General features: G+C 38.5%; 1 protein-coding gene and 1 pseudogene across 1 annotated transcript in view; both read left to right on the forward strand.

Moving 5' to 3' along the window:
• Nucleotides 1–1,994: 1,994 nt before the first annotated feature.
• LOC115222081 (putative mediator of RNA polymerase II transcription subunit 26) overlaps nt 1,995–19,271 on the forward strand; it is a 95,872-nt gene continuing 78,595 nt past the window's right edge. The window contains exon 1 of the mRNA XM_029792180.2: nt 1,995–2,125. The gene's annotated coding sequence lies outside the window, so the exon portion shown is untranslated. The remainder of the gene's footprint in view (nt 2,126–19,271) is intronic.
• On the forward strand, nt 6,747–6,866 carry LOC115222403 (annotated as a pseudogene).

The raw sequence follows: 19,271 nt of genomic DNA on the forward strand, positions 1-19,271 counted from the left end.
TTTGCCTTTCATCCTTTCGGGGTCGATAAATTAAGTACTTGTTACGCACTGGAGTCGATGTGATCGACTTAATCCCTTTGCCTGTCCTTGTTTGTCCTCTCTGTGTTTAGCTCCTTGTGGGTAGTAAAGAAATAGGTATTTCGTCCGTCTTTTCGTTCTGAGTTCAAATTCCGCTGAGGTTGACTTTGCCTTTTATCCTTTCGGGGTCGATTAAATAGGTACCAGTTACGCACTGGGGTCGATATAATCGACTTAATTCGTTTGTCTGTCCGTTCTGGGTTCATTCCCACTGTGTGGCACCTTGGGTAAGTGTCTTCTACTATAGCCTTGGGCCGACCAAAACCTTGTGAGTGGATCTGGTAGACGGAAACTGAAAGAAGCCCGTCGTATTTATATATATACTAGCAGTATCGCCCGGCGTTGCTCAGGTTTGTAAGGGAAATAACTATAAAGCATTTTTAGAGAGTTATAGCCAAAGAATAGCAAAAAAATGAAAAAAATTATGGTAAATTTTTTTTTGATAGTAAAAAGGGAGTTGCGTCCTACACAGTTTGTGGTTTTGTGTCCTGATTCTCGACCCATGTCGAATTTATCGTTTTTTTCAGAACTGGGGGAACTTTTCAAAATTTTCACTGCGTTAGTTTTGAATTATGACATTGGGCTATGTGTGTGTCAAGTTTCATCAGAATCGGTTTGAAAGCCGTGGTCCGGGTGAGGGTACAAGCAAACAGACACACCGAAACACGCACAGACAAAACTGCCGCTTATATATATATATATTATATATATATGTATATATATATATATATATATATATATATAGATATATATATATATATATACACACACACACACACACATATTTGTGCGTTTGTGTTTGTACGCCCATCATCGCTTGACACCGATAAAATAAGTACCAGGCTTACGAAAAAATATGTCCGGGGGTCGGTTTGTTCGATTAAAAGGTGTTGCTCCTGTATGGCCGCAGTCAAAAGACTGAAACAAGTAAAAAACAAAAAAAAGAATTTCGTGATGTAGTGACGAGCTATTATTATCAGTTATATATATTTTGTGGTAAGTAGCTTGCTTACGAACCACATGGTTCCGGGTTCAATCCCACTGCGTGGCACCTTGGGCAAGTGTCTTCTACTATAGCCTCGGGCTGACCAATGCCTTGTGAGTGGATTTGGTAGACGGAAACTGGAAGAAGCCTGTCGTATATATGTCTATATATATATATATGCGTGTGTGTGTTTGTGTGTCTGTGTTTGTCCCCCTAGTATTGCTTGACAACCGATGCTGGTGTGTTTACGTCCCCGTTATCTAGCTGTTCGGCAAAAAGAGACCAATAGAATAAGTACTGGGCTTACAGAAAATAAGTCGCGGGGTCGATTTGCTCGACTAAAGGCGATGCTCCAGCATGGCCGCAGTCAAATGATTGAAACCAGTAAAAAGATTAAAGCGGTAGGAAGCACCATTCCGCTAATTCACTACTTTGGTTTCGTTTTGTATCTTTTACGATGTCCAATATTTCGTTTTATTTCTTCAAATTTAGGTGGTTTTGATCAAAATAGCCAACAAGTTTTTCCGGGAAAAACAAAAAAAAGTCAACGAACTCTGAACTGTTTATTTATTTATTATTTATTTATATACTTTCTTTGGCGTTAACTTCATTCGCACATGGGGCATTTAAAATTTTTTTTGTGTGTGTGTGTATATATATATATGGTGCAACAACCCCTGACGGTCCGAAACCGAGTGGTCACTGCGAGGTCAAGCACCAATTAATTTATTCACGACAGTTTCACTTTGGACGGTCGGCATGTTGTCTTTTAATCCGTTCAGAAAAATGGGAATGGGCGGAGGGGAGAAATATGCTAATTGTATATCCTCCTCTCATTCTTCGTTCCTTTCTCTCACTCACTCTCTCTCTACTCCTCCCGCTCTGTCTCTCACTCACTCTCTCTCTCTTTATCTCTATCTCCTCCCGTCACTCGTGCTTTTTTTATTCAAGCTATGTAAACATCCCGGCAGTGTTTGTACGTATCTAAAACAGAGAAATACTACCATTTTCTCTGTCGTCCGTAATGACAGCTTGGTTTCATTTGGATAAAAGCTAACGACGGTAAAATACACATTTTATTTCTTACACACACACACACACACACAGCATTTATACACACACACGCAGCATTTATACACCTGTACATACTCATACATAAATATATATATATATACAGACACATGTTATATATACATACAGACGCATGTAAACATACATTATTCATATAAATATATATACATACACACTTGGACACAAATACATATACACATACCTACATACTTAGACACATGATATACATACAGACGCATATATTACATACATACACACACATGTAAACATACACACACACACACACACATATATATATATAATATACTCAACATTCATAATGCATACGTACTCTTTCAAATCCATACACTACACACACACACTCTCTCTCTCTCTCTCTCTCTATATATATATATATATATTATATATATATATATATATACATATACATGTATATATATATATAAATATTATATATACATATACATGTATATTATATATAATATATACTATACATGTATAGATATATATTATATATAATACATATACATGTATATATATATTATATATATAATAAATAACATGTCATATTATATAATATTAGTATATATATATAATATATACATGTACATGAATAGATATATATATCTATATATATATATATATATATATATATATAATATACATGTTATATTATATATTATACATATACATGTATATTATATATATATATATACATATACATGTATAATATATATTATATACATATACATGCTTATATATATATATATACATATACATGTATAATATATATTATATATATATATATATATATATATACATGTATATATACGCACACATGGCTAGCAACATGGTAGGATTGACGTAAGATGTGTTTTAAGCAGTTTCTCTCTTTCTCTCTCTTCTTGTGCTGGGGGGGGTGAGAGGAGGGGGGAGGGCGTTCGTGCCTGATAAAATGTATCGAGTTTGCTTTTAAACTTTCTCTCTTATCCGCGTTCGTTAAAAGCTCGCCTTCATCACTATTTTGTTATTGTACTATATATATATATATTACTCACACACACAGAAATACACACGTTTATACGTACGAACTTATATATATACATTCACACGTATACAATAAATATGTCCATATCCTGAAAGTTTAGGATATTGCTATTGTTTTTTTTTTTTTTTTTACTTATCCACTCTCTCTCTCTCATACACATGCGACTTTCTTATACATACGTAGCTCACACACATACATACTTATCCGTCCTAGTTGTGAAAGTATGATAGATTGCTTGTTTATATTATGCTTTCTCTCTCTATCTCTCTCACGCATACACACACCACACACGTACATATATATATATATATACACACGTCACTCTTTTTATATGTATTTCGCTGATACACACATATCGGTTCACTATAATTTGTTACGCACCTTAATCTTTATACTATATCCGTCATACACACACATATACATACATACACACATATACATACATACACACATATACACATGCATACACACCTACATATGCATACATACACATGCACACATATACATAGACACATATATACACATATACATACATAATACACACACATACATGCATATACATCTACACATGCATACACACATACATGCCCACATACATATACATACATACACACATATATACATATATACACACACATATACACACATACATACACACATAAATACACACATATTCACTTATATACACACATATACACATACATACACACACATTACACACATATATACACATACTCACTTATATACACTTACACACATATATATACATACATATATACACTCATTTATACTTACACACACATATATACACATACATACATACACACATACATTTATTGCTTTCTAGTAATTTACTATTATCTTCCAAATTAACAATGTCACTCGTAAATGTTTTCTCTGCTAAGTTACTAAACACACCAGTAGTAAGTAGTACTATTAGTATATTAGTGTTACTACTACTACTACTCACTATTAACAATTACTACTGCTGCTGCTGCTAGTCATGCCTCGTAGCTTACCATCCTGTATTAGTAATCTTTTTCAAACATTGTTTAGTACTTCAAGTGTTAAAAAGAGGGAGAGATAGAGAGAGACAGGATGAGAGCGACAGAGGGAAAGACCGGCTTTAGTTTTCTCTTTCCCTCTCTCTCTCCCTCTCATTTCCTTTTCTACTCTAGGCACAAGGCACGAAATTTGGGGGGGACGTAACTGGTATATTTAATTTATCGACTCCGAAAGGATGAAAGGCAAAGTCCTATACCTCGGCGGAATTTGAACTCAGAACGTAAAAACAGACGAAATACCTATTTCTTTACTACCCACAAGGGGATAAACACAGAGAGGACAAAGCAAGGACAGACAAACGTATTAAGTCGATTACATCAACCCAGTGCGTAACTGGTACTTAATTTATCGACCCCGAAAGGATAAAAGTCAAAGTCTACCTCGGCGGAATTTGAACTCAGAAAGTAAAAACAGACGAAATACCTATTTCTTTACTACCCACAAGGGGATAAACACAGAGAGGACAAGCAAGGACAGACAAACGGATTAAGTCGATTACATCGACCCCAGTGCGTAACTGGTACTTAATTTATCGACCCCGAAAGGATAAAAGGCAAAGTCTACCTCGGCGGAATTTGAACTCAGAAAGTAAAAACAGACGAAATACCTATTTCTTTATTACCCACAAGGGGCTAAACACAGAGAGGACAAGCAAGGACAGACAAACGGATTAAGTCGATTATATCGACCCCAGTGCGTAACTGGTACTTCAATTTATCGACCCCGAAAGGATAAAAGGCAAAGTCTACCTCGGCGGAATTTGAACTCAGAAAGTAAAAACAGACGAAATACCTATTTCTTTACTACCCACAAGGGGCTAAACACAGAGAGGACAAGCAAGGACAGACAAACGGATTAAGTCGATTATATCGACCCCAGTGCGTAACTGGTACTTCAATTTATCGACCCCAAAAGGATAAAAGGCAAAGTCTATCCTCGGGGCGGAATTTGAACTCAGAAATTAAAAACAGACGAAAATACCATTTCTTTATTACCCACAAGGGGCTAAACACAGTGGGGACAAACAAGGACAGACAAACGGATTAAGTCGATTATATCGACCCCAGTGCGTAAGGTACTTCAATTTATCGACCCCAAAAGGATAAAAGGCAAAGTCTACCTCGGCGGAATTTGAACTCAGAAATTAAAAACAGACGAAATACCTATTTCTTTATTACCCACAAGGGGCTAAACACAGAGAGGACAAGCAAGGACAGACAAACGGATTAAGTCGATTACATCGACCCCAGTGCGTAACTGGTACTTCAATTTATCGACCCCAAAAGGATAAAAGGCAAAGTCTACCTCGGCGGAATTTGAACTCAGAAATTAAAAACAGACGAAATACCTATTTCTTTACTACCCACAAGGGGCTAAACACAGAGAGGACAAGCAAGGACAGACAAACGGATTAAGTCGATTATATCGACCCCAGTGCGTAACTGGTACTTCAATTTATCGACCCCAAAAGGATAAAAGGCAAAGTCTACCTCGGCGGAATTTGAACTCGCAACGTAAAAACAGACGAAATACCGCTTCAGCATTTCGTCCGGCCTGCTAACAGCGATACTGCCGGCTCGCCGCATTCTCTCATTTCCGTTAAACCATCTCTGAGCATGTGTCTATATTCTTCATACGTACACCAAACATCCGATCCGTGTTCCTGTTGTGTTTATTAGTGCATTCATTCTCAGTAGCACCCTAAAGCACGTACACACACACATACAGGCCATCTACGGCAATCTTTCGTTTTGACTCGAAATAATGTAAACATTAAACAGGAGTGGCTGTGTGGTAAGTAGCTTGCTAACCAACCACATGGTTCCGAGTTCAGTCCCACTGCGTGGCATCTTGGGCAAGTGTCTTCTGCTATAGCCTCGGGCCGACCAAAGCCTTGTGAGTGGATTTGGTAGACGGAAACTGAAAGAAGCCCGTCGTATATATGTATGTATGTATGTATATATATGCGTGTTTGTGTGTCTGTGTTTGTCACCCTAGCATTGCTTGACAACCGATACTGGTGTGTTTACGTCCCCCCGTAACTTAGCGGTTCGGCAAAAGTGACCGATAGAATAAGTACTAGGCTTACAAAGAATAAGTCCTTGGGTCGATTAGCTCGACTAAAGGCGGTACTCCAGCATGGCCGCAGTCAAATATGACTGAAACAAGTAAAAGAGATTTAACAAAGAGAAGAAAACACACCATTTAAGCTTTCAACGAAAGCTTGTTAAGAATAAATGTTAAGTGTCTTGTTAAATTCCTTTCAACCACTTGAAGTATTTAAATTTTTCACTAGATTTTTTTTTTTAATCAACGCTGATGTAATTTCTGGGAAAAATGAATAAAATTTTCGTCCAGCGCAAGAAAAACATCTTTTAAAAAATAAATTGGAAAAAATTTTAAATAATTCGAGTGGTACGAAAAAAAATTTAACGAGATCCCTTTTGATACTACATTTCTGTCAAAATAGATCCCTTTTGTTTCAGTTATTTTGAAAATAATTGAGGCCATATCACGTTGAAAACACAGGGTTCTCGTCCGATCACCGAAGTCAAGCAACGTCGAACCTAGTTAGTACTTAGATGGGTGACCGCTTGGGAAACCTAGGTGATGTAAACGTCACATGTTTATAGGCGTAGAAGTGGCTGTGTGGTAAGTAGCTTGCTTACGAATCACATGGTTCCGGGTTCAATCCCACTGCGTGGCACCTTGGGCAAGTGTCTTCTACTATAGCATCGGGCCGACCAAAGCCTTGTGAGTGGATTTTGTAGACGAAAACTGAAAGAAGTCCGTCGTATATATGTATGTATGTATGTATTTGTCCCCTCCAACATCGCTTGACAATCGATGCTAGTGTGTTTACGTCTCCGTAACTTAGCGGTTCGGCAAAAGTAATAGATAAAATAAGTACTAGATTTCCAAAGAATAAGGCTTGGTGTCGATCTTGCTCAACTAAAGGCGGTGCTCCAGCATGGCCGCAGTCAAATGACTGAAACAAGTAAAAAAAAAAGAGTAAAGAGTTTAGGAAAATAACTCTGTTACTATTTTAGCCTGTTGTTCAGAACATGAATTAACATGGAATTTCGATGGAAAGTTTAAATTTAGATGACTTTCGACATGAAATTTGTATCAATGAGGCCAAGGCGTTCTCAGGCAGGTTGGTATCAAAAGAATTAAAACATTTTCTAAAGTATCAACTGCCCAGAGTGCAAAAAAACTAAGTGTCAAGATATTTATAAAGAGAAAAAGAAAATCACGAACCTGAAAACATGTCACCTGGGACAATGACAATGGGCGTCCCTGTGGGATGAATTGGGGGCTTTGACAGTCTGTTATACCTATTATTTCTATTGTTTAATCCCAGCCTAGGCCTAATCGAGCAGTTTCTACAGTGGAGGCGCAATGACCCAATGGTTAGGGCGGCGGACTCTCGGTCGGAGGATCGCAGTTTCGATTCCCTGACCGGACGTTGTGTGTGTTTATTGAGCGAAAACACCTAAAGCTCCACGAGGCTCGGGCAGGGGGGTGGCGGGTGGCGAACCCTGTTGTACTCTTTCGCTCCAACTTTTTCTCACTCTTTCTTCCAGTTTCTTGTCCCCGACTTCCTACGCAACCGCTGAGTCTGGATGCGCAGTCATCCATCCGTCGATGCTCTCGGTGTCGGGGGTTGACCTGCATTCTCTTCTGCGGATCTTACGAATAGCAAAGGACCACGTTTCGGACTTCTCCCATCTTGCGAGCTCTGAGACGAAGACCGTTCGCTCAACAGCAACAGCAGAGTCTACAATTGGCATTCTTTCGATATAGCTCGACAAAATCAAAACATTTCACTTCGGGTATTTCCGTGGGTTGTGGAGTATAAAAAATAAATAAATGCGCCCTTTTTAAAGCCTAGCCAGGTTCATGGGCTCGGTTTCTGTGGCGTATGTGTTCCCTAGCTGGACGGGACGCCAGTCCATCCCAGCGTTACTCATTTTTGCCAGCTGAGTGGACTGGAGCAACGTGAAATGAAGCGTTTTACTCAAGAACACAATGCGTCGCCCGGTCCAGGAACCGATTTTGGCTTGTTTACATCCCCATAATACCGCGATTCGACAAAATACAACCTGTGCTTAAATAATGAGTACTAAGGCCTATTTGTTCGACTAAACAATTGAAGAGGGCCGTAGTCCAATGACTGAAGTCCCTAGAAGGCCGTAGTCCAATGACTGAAACAAACGATTAAAGATAACCTAATCCTGTGAGATTAAGTAAAATCGATCGAAACGATCGGAGGTTTTAGAGTGGTGGTAGAGTAGGGGCGCGTTGCTTCGTTTTAACTCGACAAAACTATAACAAGACCTCGGTTGTTTCCGTGTCAACTCGACAATTCACTTCGGATATCTTCGTGACCTCAGTAACAGTGTGGGTGTCCTGTTTTTAATGTATTTACGTGTTGTGGAATGTAGATATAACGAAATTATGCCAGCAAAAAGCCTTGCATATTTGTTCTTACCTGCTTCGTGTGTGTATGCTAAAACCTCGCAAATTTTCGGAGGTCACGAAGATATCCGAAGTGAATTGTCAATTTGTCATGTGTGGTCACGGAAACCACCGAATACATTACTCTTTTACTTGTTTCAGTCATTTGACTGCGGCCATGCTGGAGCACCGCCTTTCGTCGAGCAAATCGACCCCGGGACTTATTCTTTGTAAGCCCAGTACTTATTCTATCGGTCTCTTTTGCCGAACCGCCAAGTGACGGGGACGTAAACACAGCAGCATCGGTTGTCAAGCAATGCTAGGGGGACAACAGACACACACACACACACCACAACATATATATATATATATATATATATAATATATATATATATATATATATATATACACATCATATATACGACAGGCTTCTTTCAGTTTCATCTACTCACCATACTTACCATACAGCCACTCCTACGCCTGTATATAATAATAATAATAATAATAATAATAATAATCCTTTCTACAAAAGGCACAGGGGTTGAAATTTGGAGGGGGGGACTAGTTAATTACATAGACCCCAATGTTTCACTGGTAGTTGATTTATCGACCCCGAAAGGATAAAAGGCAAAGTCGACCTCTGCGGAATTTGAACTCAGAATATAGCGACGGGTGAAATACCTATTTCTTTACCACCCACAAGGGGCTAAACAGAGAAAGGACAGACAAACGGATTAAGTCGATTATATCGACCCCAGTTCGTAACTGGTACTTATTTAATCGACCCCGAAAGGATGAAAGGCAAAGTCGACCTCGGCGGAATTTGAACTCAGAACGTAACGGCAGACGAAATACCTATTTCTTTACTACCCACAAGTGGCTAAATACAGAGAGGAAAAACAAGGACAGACAAACGGATTAAGTCGATTATATCGACCCCAGTGCGTAACTAGCACTTATTTAATCGACCCCGAAAGGATGAAAGGCAAAGTCGACCTCGGCGGAATTTGAACTCAGAACGTAACGGCAGACGAAATACCGCAAAGCATTTCGCCCGACGTGCTAACGTTTCTGCCAGCTCGCCGCATCAAATCTGTATATAATAATAAAAATAGACTGAATTTTATATTGATTGGCTATTTCTGACAGTAGAGGTCAAGAACTGGGCTACCTCTGATGAACAATTCCTTTAGTTCTTAAATTCTTCAGATATCTTACACGGTCCGATTGAAGTCATTGCTGGCTGTTTATATTAATTGATGTCGATCGAAGAGTTGCTATAGGTTTTCTTTCATTTAGCAATTAAATTGTTTGCTATTCAACAATGATATCATAAATATAATTAGTCAGATTCAAGCGAGATACTCAACGAAGCGACTAATCTCGAATATTTATTTCTATATCTCTGAGAAAAATCTCCCTGGTGTGTAGGAATAAAGATATACTTCTAACACTCTGGAATTGATTCGGTGTTGGTTTTCAGAAGATGTAATATAGATGTCGACGTAAGGGCCACACTTAATAAGGATCTCTTTGATTAAACACAACGGATTAGAATCGGATACATTGCGTATATTACTCGTAGCTATTTAAGTACTCTGGTAGGAGATTTTTTTTTTTTTACTTGTTTCAGTCATTTGACTGAGGCCATACTGGAGCACCGCCTTTAGTCGAGCAAGTCGACCCCAGGACTTATTCTTTGGAAGCCTGGTACATACTCTATCGGTCACTTTTGGCGAACTTCTAAGTTATGGGAACGTAAACACACCAGCATTGGTTATCAAGCGATGTTGGGGAGACAAACACACACACATACATACATGTATATACATATATACGACGGGTTTCTTTCAGTTTCCGTCTACCAAATCCACTCACAAGGCTTTGGTCGGCCCGAGGCTATAGTAGAAGATACTTGCCCAAGGTGCCACGCAGTGAGAATGAACCCGGAACACAGCCACTACTGCGCCTTTTAGCCACTCCTTATTATTATTACTGTTATTATAATTAAGGCGGCGAGCTAGCAGAATCGTTAGCACGCCGGGCGAAATGCGTAGCCGTATTTCGTCTGCCGCTACGTTCTGAGTTCAAATTCCGCCGAGGTAGACTTTGCCTTTCATCCTTTCGGGGTCAATGAAATAAGTACCAGTTACACACTGGGTCGATATAATCGACTTAATCCGTTTGTCTGTCCTTGTTTGTCCCCCTCTGTGTTTAGCCCCTTGTGGGTAGTAAAGAAATAGGTATTTCGTCCGTCTTTACGGTCCGCGTTCAAATAACGCCGAGGTGGACTTTGTCTTTCATCCTTTTGGAGTCAATGAGTTAAATACCAGCGGTTGGTAAGCAAGGTACTTACCACACAGCCACTCCTACGCCTGTTAAATTATTTCCCATTTTCTGCATATTTTTTTTTTTTCTTTAACGTTCCTTTACTCTTCTTTTTTTTCAACCCATTGCATATAATACCATGAAAAATTTAGTGTCAACAGCTATCTATAACCAGTTTCATCGTTCGCCTTTGCAAAAAAATTGCGAGGGTTGGGTTGAGGAGACTTTTATCAAATCAAAAGAAACCATTTAATTATAAACAGCGTGTTATTGTTGTCATTCGTTTCTCGGCAGATTCCTGTTTGTAAGATTAGTATTTGTTAAGTTAGCAACAGACATGACCGCGCCAGCTTGCAGCGTAGGTTAAGACCCGTTTACAGTATATATATATATATATATATATATATATATACAGACAATGAGACAGGGTGGTAATAGGAAGAGTATTGAGCGTGTGTATTTCGTTATTGATTTATTTTTTTTAATTCGTAATAGATTCGTGTTTGCTGCATATCAGCCTTATCACCACCACGCCTTTGGAGACACACCTTAGTTGCTTATATATATATATATATATATATATATATATTATATATATATATATATATATATATATATATAGGCGCAGGAGTGGTAGTGTGGTAAGTAGCTTGCTTACCAACTACAGTAATCCCGGTTCAGTCCCACTGCGTGGCACTCGGGCTGACCAAAGCCTTGTGAATGGATTTGGTAGACGGAAACTGAAAGAAGCTCGTTGTATATGTTTGTATGTCTATGTTTGTCCCCCCCCCCACATCACTTGACAATCGATCCTGGTGTGTTTACGTCCTCGTAACTTACCGGTTCGGCAAAAGAAACTGATAGAATAAGTACTAGACTTACAAGGAATAAGCTCCGGGGTCGATTTGCTCGACTAAAGGCGGTGCTACAGTCAAATGACCGAAACAAGTAAGAGTCCACTCCCTTCTCCAAGCCATTCGACTCCATCATTAATAGACATCACACCGCATCACCGTAGCTAGCGCGCTTATTGCATTGATCTTCCATCATCTCAGTAGTGATTAGAATTGCACCAATAACAATAGTAGTCGTAATTGTAACAGAGCTGATGGTACCTCACGTGATGCAGTAGTAGTTGTAGTGATGGTGGTAATGAATTGTAGGATGAGGGTGATCAGGAAGTGGTGCTAGGTAACTTAGTTCCCTAATGCCGCTGTTAGGGTTATGATAATGGTGATGATTGTGATAGTATTTATGGTGGTGGTTGTCGGAGGAAAGAGAAAAGCTATCATGTTGGTTACATATACATTCAAAAGCGATTAAAAAAATAGAGGAAAAAAACTAATTTTGATTTTATTTACGTTGATCTTGTCAAATGCCAAAGTCCTTGAACAATTAAACAGACTTTGTTTTTGTATTTGGTTTGTAAGATTTTCGATATAAAATCATGTGTTGAAACCGGTGCGTGTGTTTATTTTAATCTTCATTGCCACAATGACCCTCTTCCTAGACACAACGAAATTAAATAAACATTTCAATTATAATGTGCAAACGGTAATATGCTAATATAGCACTGCAAGCAGATATATGCCAGCATGGAAAACGGTCGTTAAATGATGATGATGATGTGTGTATGCTGTATTTAGATTTTGTAGTGAATACACACACATAATGTGTCTCGAGGTGTTTTCATGGCGTCAGCTGTCAGTTATTGTTTTAAACAATTTTTTTTACATCATAAATTAAAATAAGAATCTATAAATTAAATATTAATTCATTGATTTGACAATAATATTAATTTTTCACACAAGAATTTATCTTGTTGAACATTATTTAAAAATCATTCAGCGTTGACTTACATTTAGTTGTTCATAAATCTATTGCTTGCTTCTATCGCTTTGAAAATACCGCTTATCGATGCTGCCGGCACAAGGTGATATTCTCGGCGCTTCTTGCGTCTTGCGCGGGCTAAAAAATCTGAAATATCTCCTTATATGTACACAAGGAACCCACTTAGTGGTCTCTCTTATATATATATATATATATTTTTTTTTTTTTTTTTTCTGTGTGCGTGTTGCTTACGTGATAAGAAGGTAGAAGCTTGGAGAAATATGAAATAGCTCATTCTTAATGACAGGACTTGAAGTAGATAAAGCTATAAATAGTTGCTTGCAGAATATTGGGTTTCAAATAAACATGTACCTTTCGAACTTTTCCAGCCAAGGCGTTCGAAACGCTGTTGTTTATAGCTTTATCTTCTTCGAGTTCCACTGCGAAGAACGATGTGCGTGTGTGCCACCCTCGTCACATCGTTCGTGTGCCTCAGTTTGTTTGCGCTCGTCACTGCTCACTTTCCCGCCTTTACATATGTGTTAAGTAAGAAACTTCCTCACTTGCGGAACGGTTAAGGGTTAACGACAGGAAGAGCATCCGTCTGTAAAACAATGCCTTAATAATAATAATAATAATAATATATTTGCAATATGTGTAACCCGTGCAAGCATGAAGAAAATGGAAGTAAAACGAAAGAACGAGTGTGGATATGTACGCATGCGTGTTTCATATTTTAAGCATTATAGATTGTAACCGTCTATACTGACTGGCCACCTGCCTGATAACCGAGTTTATTAAAGAATATGTCTGTAACTACGCTTGTCTGGGTGTGTAAAAGTACGCGTGAGTGTTTGTGTGTGTATGTATGTATGTATGTGTGTGTGCGTGTGTACGTGTTTGTGGAATGCCATCGTATGCCGGATTTCACCCTCAGTAACAAATTAGTTCGTTTTTCTCGAGTGAAATTTGTTACTTCCTTGGAATGTGTAATTTTTTTTTATTATTACACACACACACACACACATACACACACACACACACACACACACACACACACACACACACACACACATTCTCCCTCCCCCTCTCTCTCTCTCTTTTATTTCATACGATAATTTTGGAGGAAGTTTATGAGTTCTGCGAATTATGCAAGGCGTTCTCTAAATCTAAATATAACAATATATATGTGTCTGTATATATCTATTACATTACATTAACAACATATATATATATATATATATATATAGTAGAAATATGTTACAAAAAGAATATATATATATATATTGTTAGCTTTCTAAACTGCTGGGATTCTCTTTATATATTATTATTATTATTAGATATCTCTCGATTCTTCTCCTTACACATTAGTCTTAAGTCAGGTAGCCATGCATGAAATTCATTTCATCACATTGTGACAAATTTCACAGTTTACCGTAGCGGTTGGGCGGTTGTCTTTCTTTATATTTTTTGTACCTGAGCAGAGAGACAGACATGAATGACAAGCCATGCCTAAGCGGTGCTATTTATTTTTATTAATCCAGCTCTTTGTGTTCGTCAGCGATGACAACGTATTTTGTTTCTATGTTGTGTGTGTCGGTATGCGTGTTAAAATGTCCGCCTTTTTATAATGTCGTCAAAAGTTAGGATCTTTTCGGTTTGACCGGCAGTTTTTAAAAATAATTTCCACGTAACTTAAACACTTTTAAACTTCCTATACTGGTAGAATGTCTTTATAAAACATCTTTTTCTCTGGGCTTTATTCAGAAAATTCTACAGTTTGTAAGATATTCGTTGTTGTTTTTTCTTCAATTTCTGCAATTTCAGACAATCAATGACGTCTATTGAGGTGAAAACATTCTGTGCCGTATGAATATGTCCCTCGTTTAAGAATCAGATTGGGTTTATTTACATTTGTGAAGAAAAAAAGATACCCTTCCCCCTAACCCTAACTAACCCAAACCCTAAAACAGATTGAAATGCAATAGATCGATACTAGGGTCATAATTATGGGTGACAATTTCATATGACACCGCTAGAAAAAAACTGCCGTTCAAACCGAAAAGATCCAAAAGTTACACGGACATACTCAAGTTCATTCTCTCTTTTTTCTTATCTCACTTTTTCTCTCTTCGACCCTCTTTCCTTCCTCTTAACATCGAGAGCTGCAAAACCTTATTGGCCAGTATCATTCGTTTATATCAGTTCTGATCCTTAGGTTGAAGGGGCGGGGGTCCATATAAGATCTTGTTAAAATTTGTGCAACAAATTGGTTTAATTTTTTTCAATACACAAAATATTTCAATCTTTTTTTTTTTTTTTAATATTTTCTCAATAATATTCAATGGCATCTTGGGCAAGTGTCTTCTGCTATAGCCCCGGGCCGACCAATGCCTTGTGAGTGGATTTGGTAGACGGAAACTGAAAGAAGCCTGTCGTATATATGTATGTGTATGTTTGTGTGTCTGTGTTTGTCCTCCTAGCATTGCTTGACAACCGATGCTGGTGTGTTTACGTTCCCGTCACTTAGCGGTTCGCCAAAGACACCGATCGAATAAGTACTGGGCTTACAAAGAATAAGTCCCGGGGTCGATTTGCTCGACTAAAAGGCGGTGCTCCAGCATGGCCGCAGTCAAATGACTGAAACAAGTAAAAGGAGTAAAGGGTAACAAAAATACAGTAGGATGTTTTATATATATATATATATATATATATATATTGCTCCGTCTTCCTTTTCTATTGGACTTTCCTCTATTTCTGAAGAAGAGCTTTGCTCGAAACGTCAAACCACCTTACTTTCCTTCCCTGAGCGTCTGCTAATACTTTACATGTACCACGTCCTCGTGTTGTTGTTGTTTTCTTGTATTTGCTCTTCGTTTTGGAGCGGGGGAGGATTTGCTATATATGATAAACCGGGTTACGGTCAACAAACTGTTTCTTTAAGAATATTGTCTGTTGAAGAACGGCAAAGGTGTATATAAATCTACCTCTCACTGCTGCCTAGCTTAATATTTTACGCATCAGTGTAACCACATATATCTAAACCTACAACCTAAATATTTCGGATTAGTCATCGATGTAGAGCGGAAAGGAGGCTTTCAATGTCATAGGACAACCATTATTTTAGAAATGCCAAGTCATGCGTAAGACTTTTTTCTTTTTTTCGGTTTTGATTTTTTTTTTAATCGACCCAGATTTCAACAGACCTAGATTTTGATGTCTATGTTACGATACCACGGAAAGGACTCTACGTAGCAACACAAGCTGCTAGAAAGGAAAGAAAAAACTCTTTATTTGAAGCAAATTTTTTCATTTCTATAATTACGGTGCAGCGAAATAGGCTCTATGTAGCCACTTCAATTGCTAGAAGAAGCACCCATCTCTCTCAAACCGTGACTTTATAAATAACGGATGTACATTCAACAGTAGGACAATGTCGTTATTTACACACACACACACACACACACCACACACGCACACACACACAGTAGGGATGGATCGCAGATCTCGACAAATAAACGTGGAAGCACTCCCGCGTATCCTTGAATAACAGATCACTTCAAATGAAAGAATAGTCACATGTTCCTGTTTACTATTACACATACACACATACGTATCTATATATGTGTGTATATGCATATATGTAATAAATATATATATAGGCGAGCTGTCAGAAACGTTAGCACGCCGGGCGAAATGCGTTGCCGTTACGTTCCGAGTTCAAATTCCGCCGAGGTCGACTTTGCCTTTCATCCTTCCGGGGTCGATAAATTAAGTACCAGTTACGCACTGGGGTCGATGTAATCGACTTAATCCGTTTGTCTGTCCTTGTTAGTCTCCTCTGTGTTTAGCCCTTTGTTGGTAGTAAAGAAATAAATATATATATATTAGCAGTGTTGTTAAAGTGTTGAAAATAAATTACTTGTGGTAGTTGATCCGGCTCTCTACGTTCCGGTTTCAAACCACGCCTCTACTTCAAAACAGTTGAAGGTTGGTGACTAGAAGAGAATCCAGAATTAGAAAATTCGCCTCTACAAATTCCGCGACCTAATTTCGATGTTTTCAGTGAGGTTTTGCAATGTTCATGGCTTTGCCCAAAGCGTCAGCTTTTTAAGTTAAAAGAAAATATCTGCTCCACCTTGGGAGATAAGATCTGATTGTAATTCGATCTTGCTTGTGGTCCTCTGCCGGTACAATGAGCTTTTTCTTTTATTCATACACTCAATTAGTTATTCATTTATTGTTACTCGATACTTTATATTTTTCTCTGGGTGGGGCGAGTTGAAGGAACTTGACACCGAGGCCGCTTTGTGTGGATTTAACTTTAATACAAGTGAAATGTAGTTTCATTTGAAAAATGGAAAATGAAAGCTAAAAAGTTTAAGAAACAGGTCACGGACAAAATTAAAGAGTTCCAAAGTGTTCTGCACCCAAATGTTGATTCTCTCTTGAAATTCCTTTCACTTCCGGTTACATCATTAATCCCATCCTGGTCTGCTTTTGACACTTACGAATCTTTCTGTCTCATCTTTACAAATCACGCCGCTTGCGATTGACAGTCTTGCCTTCGAAACACGCTTGAGTCTAACTAGCGACAGCTGATGACGGTGGATTTTTCCCTATGTAGCTTGTCCTGTACTTGTTTTGTTGTTGTAAATTTTTGTTTTTCCCGTTTCTACGTCTTGTTGTGGTGTCCTGTACTCACGTATATTTACTTATATATGCATGTATATATACATGTAGATGTAGGTACGTACATATGTTTGTATGTATGCATATATTTCTATTTATTTTATATATATATATATATTGAAATTGAAGCTGAGAGTGCCTCTCAACTCTAGATATATGTGTGTGTGTGTGTGTATGTATGTATATTTATCAAAATAAGCAACAAGGATCTCTGGATATCCGTGTTGCTTGTTTTGATTTTAATCACCTTATTTTGAAATTGTATGAATAATACCGTACTAAATTCTGGTGCTTCAACTTAAGTACCTAATTCATCTGAATCTAAATTTTGCTACGTATGTACGCATGTATGTATGTATATTTACTTGATAATTATGAAAACTCGTGCAGTCCTCTCTAGATATATGGGGGTCCTTTATCTATTCACGCATTGTTCAAGCCTTCGCATGACCTCTGTAGCCATAGCTCATATTTCACTGCCACGAAGCATAATTGCACATTTATAGGCATCATACGATCTGACTTTCACTCTTAGGGAAAGGCCGTTTGTCATCAACAAAGATGGTGGCTCTCTGAAATTTGCCCAGCATGTTCTCATTCTAGCAGCTAGGCTTTCACAACAGGCTCGTTTCATTTTCAGTCTACCAAATCCATTCGCAAGTCTTTGGTCGGTCTGAGGCTAAAGTAGAAGAAACTTGTCCAAGGTGCCACGCAGTGGGACTTAACCCGGAACCCTGTTGTTGAGAAGGAAACTTCTTATTTCTTTATTGCCCACGAGGGGCTAAACACAGAGGAGACAAACAAGGACATACAAACGGATTAAGTCGATTATATCGACCCCTGTGCGTAACTGTCACTTAATTTATCGATCCCGAAAAGATGAAAGGCAAAGTGGACCTCGGCGGAATTTGAACTCAGAACGTAACAGAAGACGAAATACCGCTGAGCATTTCGCCCGGCGTGCTAACGTTTCTTGCCATACAGCCACACCCGCGCCTGCATATAATATGCATAGTGGATTCATGTCAAGAATATCTTTCCGTAAAATGCAGACATCATCTCCGAGAAGGACCGTATTTTAAAAGCACTTCAAGACCTTTGGCTTTCACGAACAGAAAACGCTTTTAAACAATGAAGTTTCATGGTCTGAGGTCGGCCTTCGTGTCGGTCAGTTGGTTTTGAACTATTGCCGACATTCTCTTTTTCACCTTGCTGTGTCAGTCGGCGGAGAGTAAGTAGATTCAGTCCTTAACCGGCTCGATCAACTAACTCATTGAATTGATTTATCCTCCTTCATTCTTTCCTTCCATCCTTCCTTTCCCGCTCCACAGAGAAAACCCTCTCCCTACAAACACTCCGCCGTTGTTGAACTTATATCCACTGAATATAGCGTATTAGTCACGTTTAATCACATCGTCTGCAGTAGGCAGGTTGGTCGTTCTGTTGGTTGTTTTGTTATGTTCCTTCGTTTTTTTTTTATTAATGTTTGTTATCGTTGATAACCGCGCTTCGTGAGGAAGGAAGGGAGCTCATTTGATGTTACTTCTCCAATGGTGAAATATTCGTGGGCATTTTCACAGGGTGCACTTGATTCTTGAATTCTCATTGTTTATACAGCATTTCCAGACGCGATCTGATCCCTAAACTACTGCTGCTGCTGCTGCCGCCCTGATGGGGTTGCTGTTTTTGTGGGGAGTAAAACAAATGGATACT

Source organism: Octopus sinensis, linkage group LG19 (assembly GCF_006345805.1).
Source record: "Octopus sinensis linkage group LG19, ASM634580v1, whole genome shotgun sequence".
Lineage (NCBI taxonomy): Eukaryota > Metazoa > Mollusca > Cephalopoda > Octopoda > Octopodidae > Octopus > Octopus sinensis.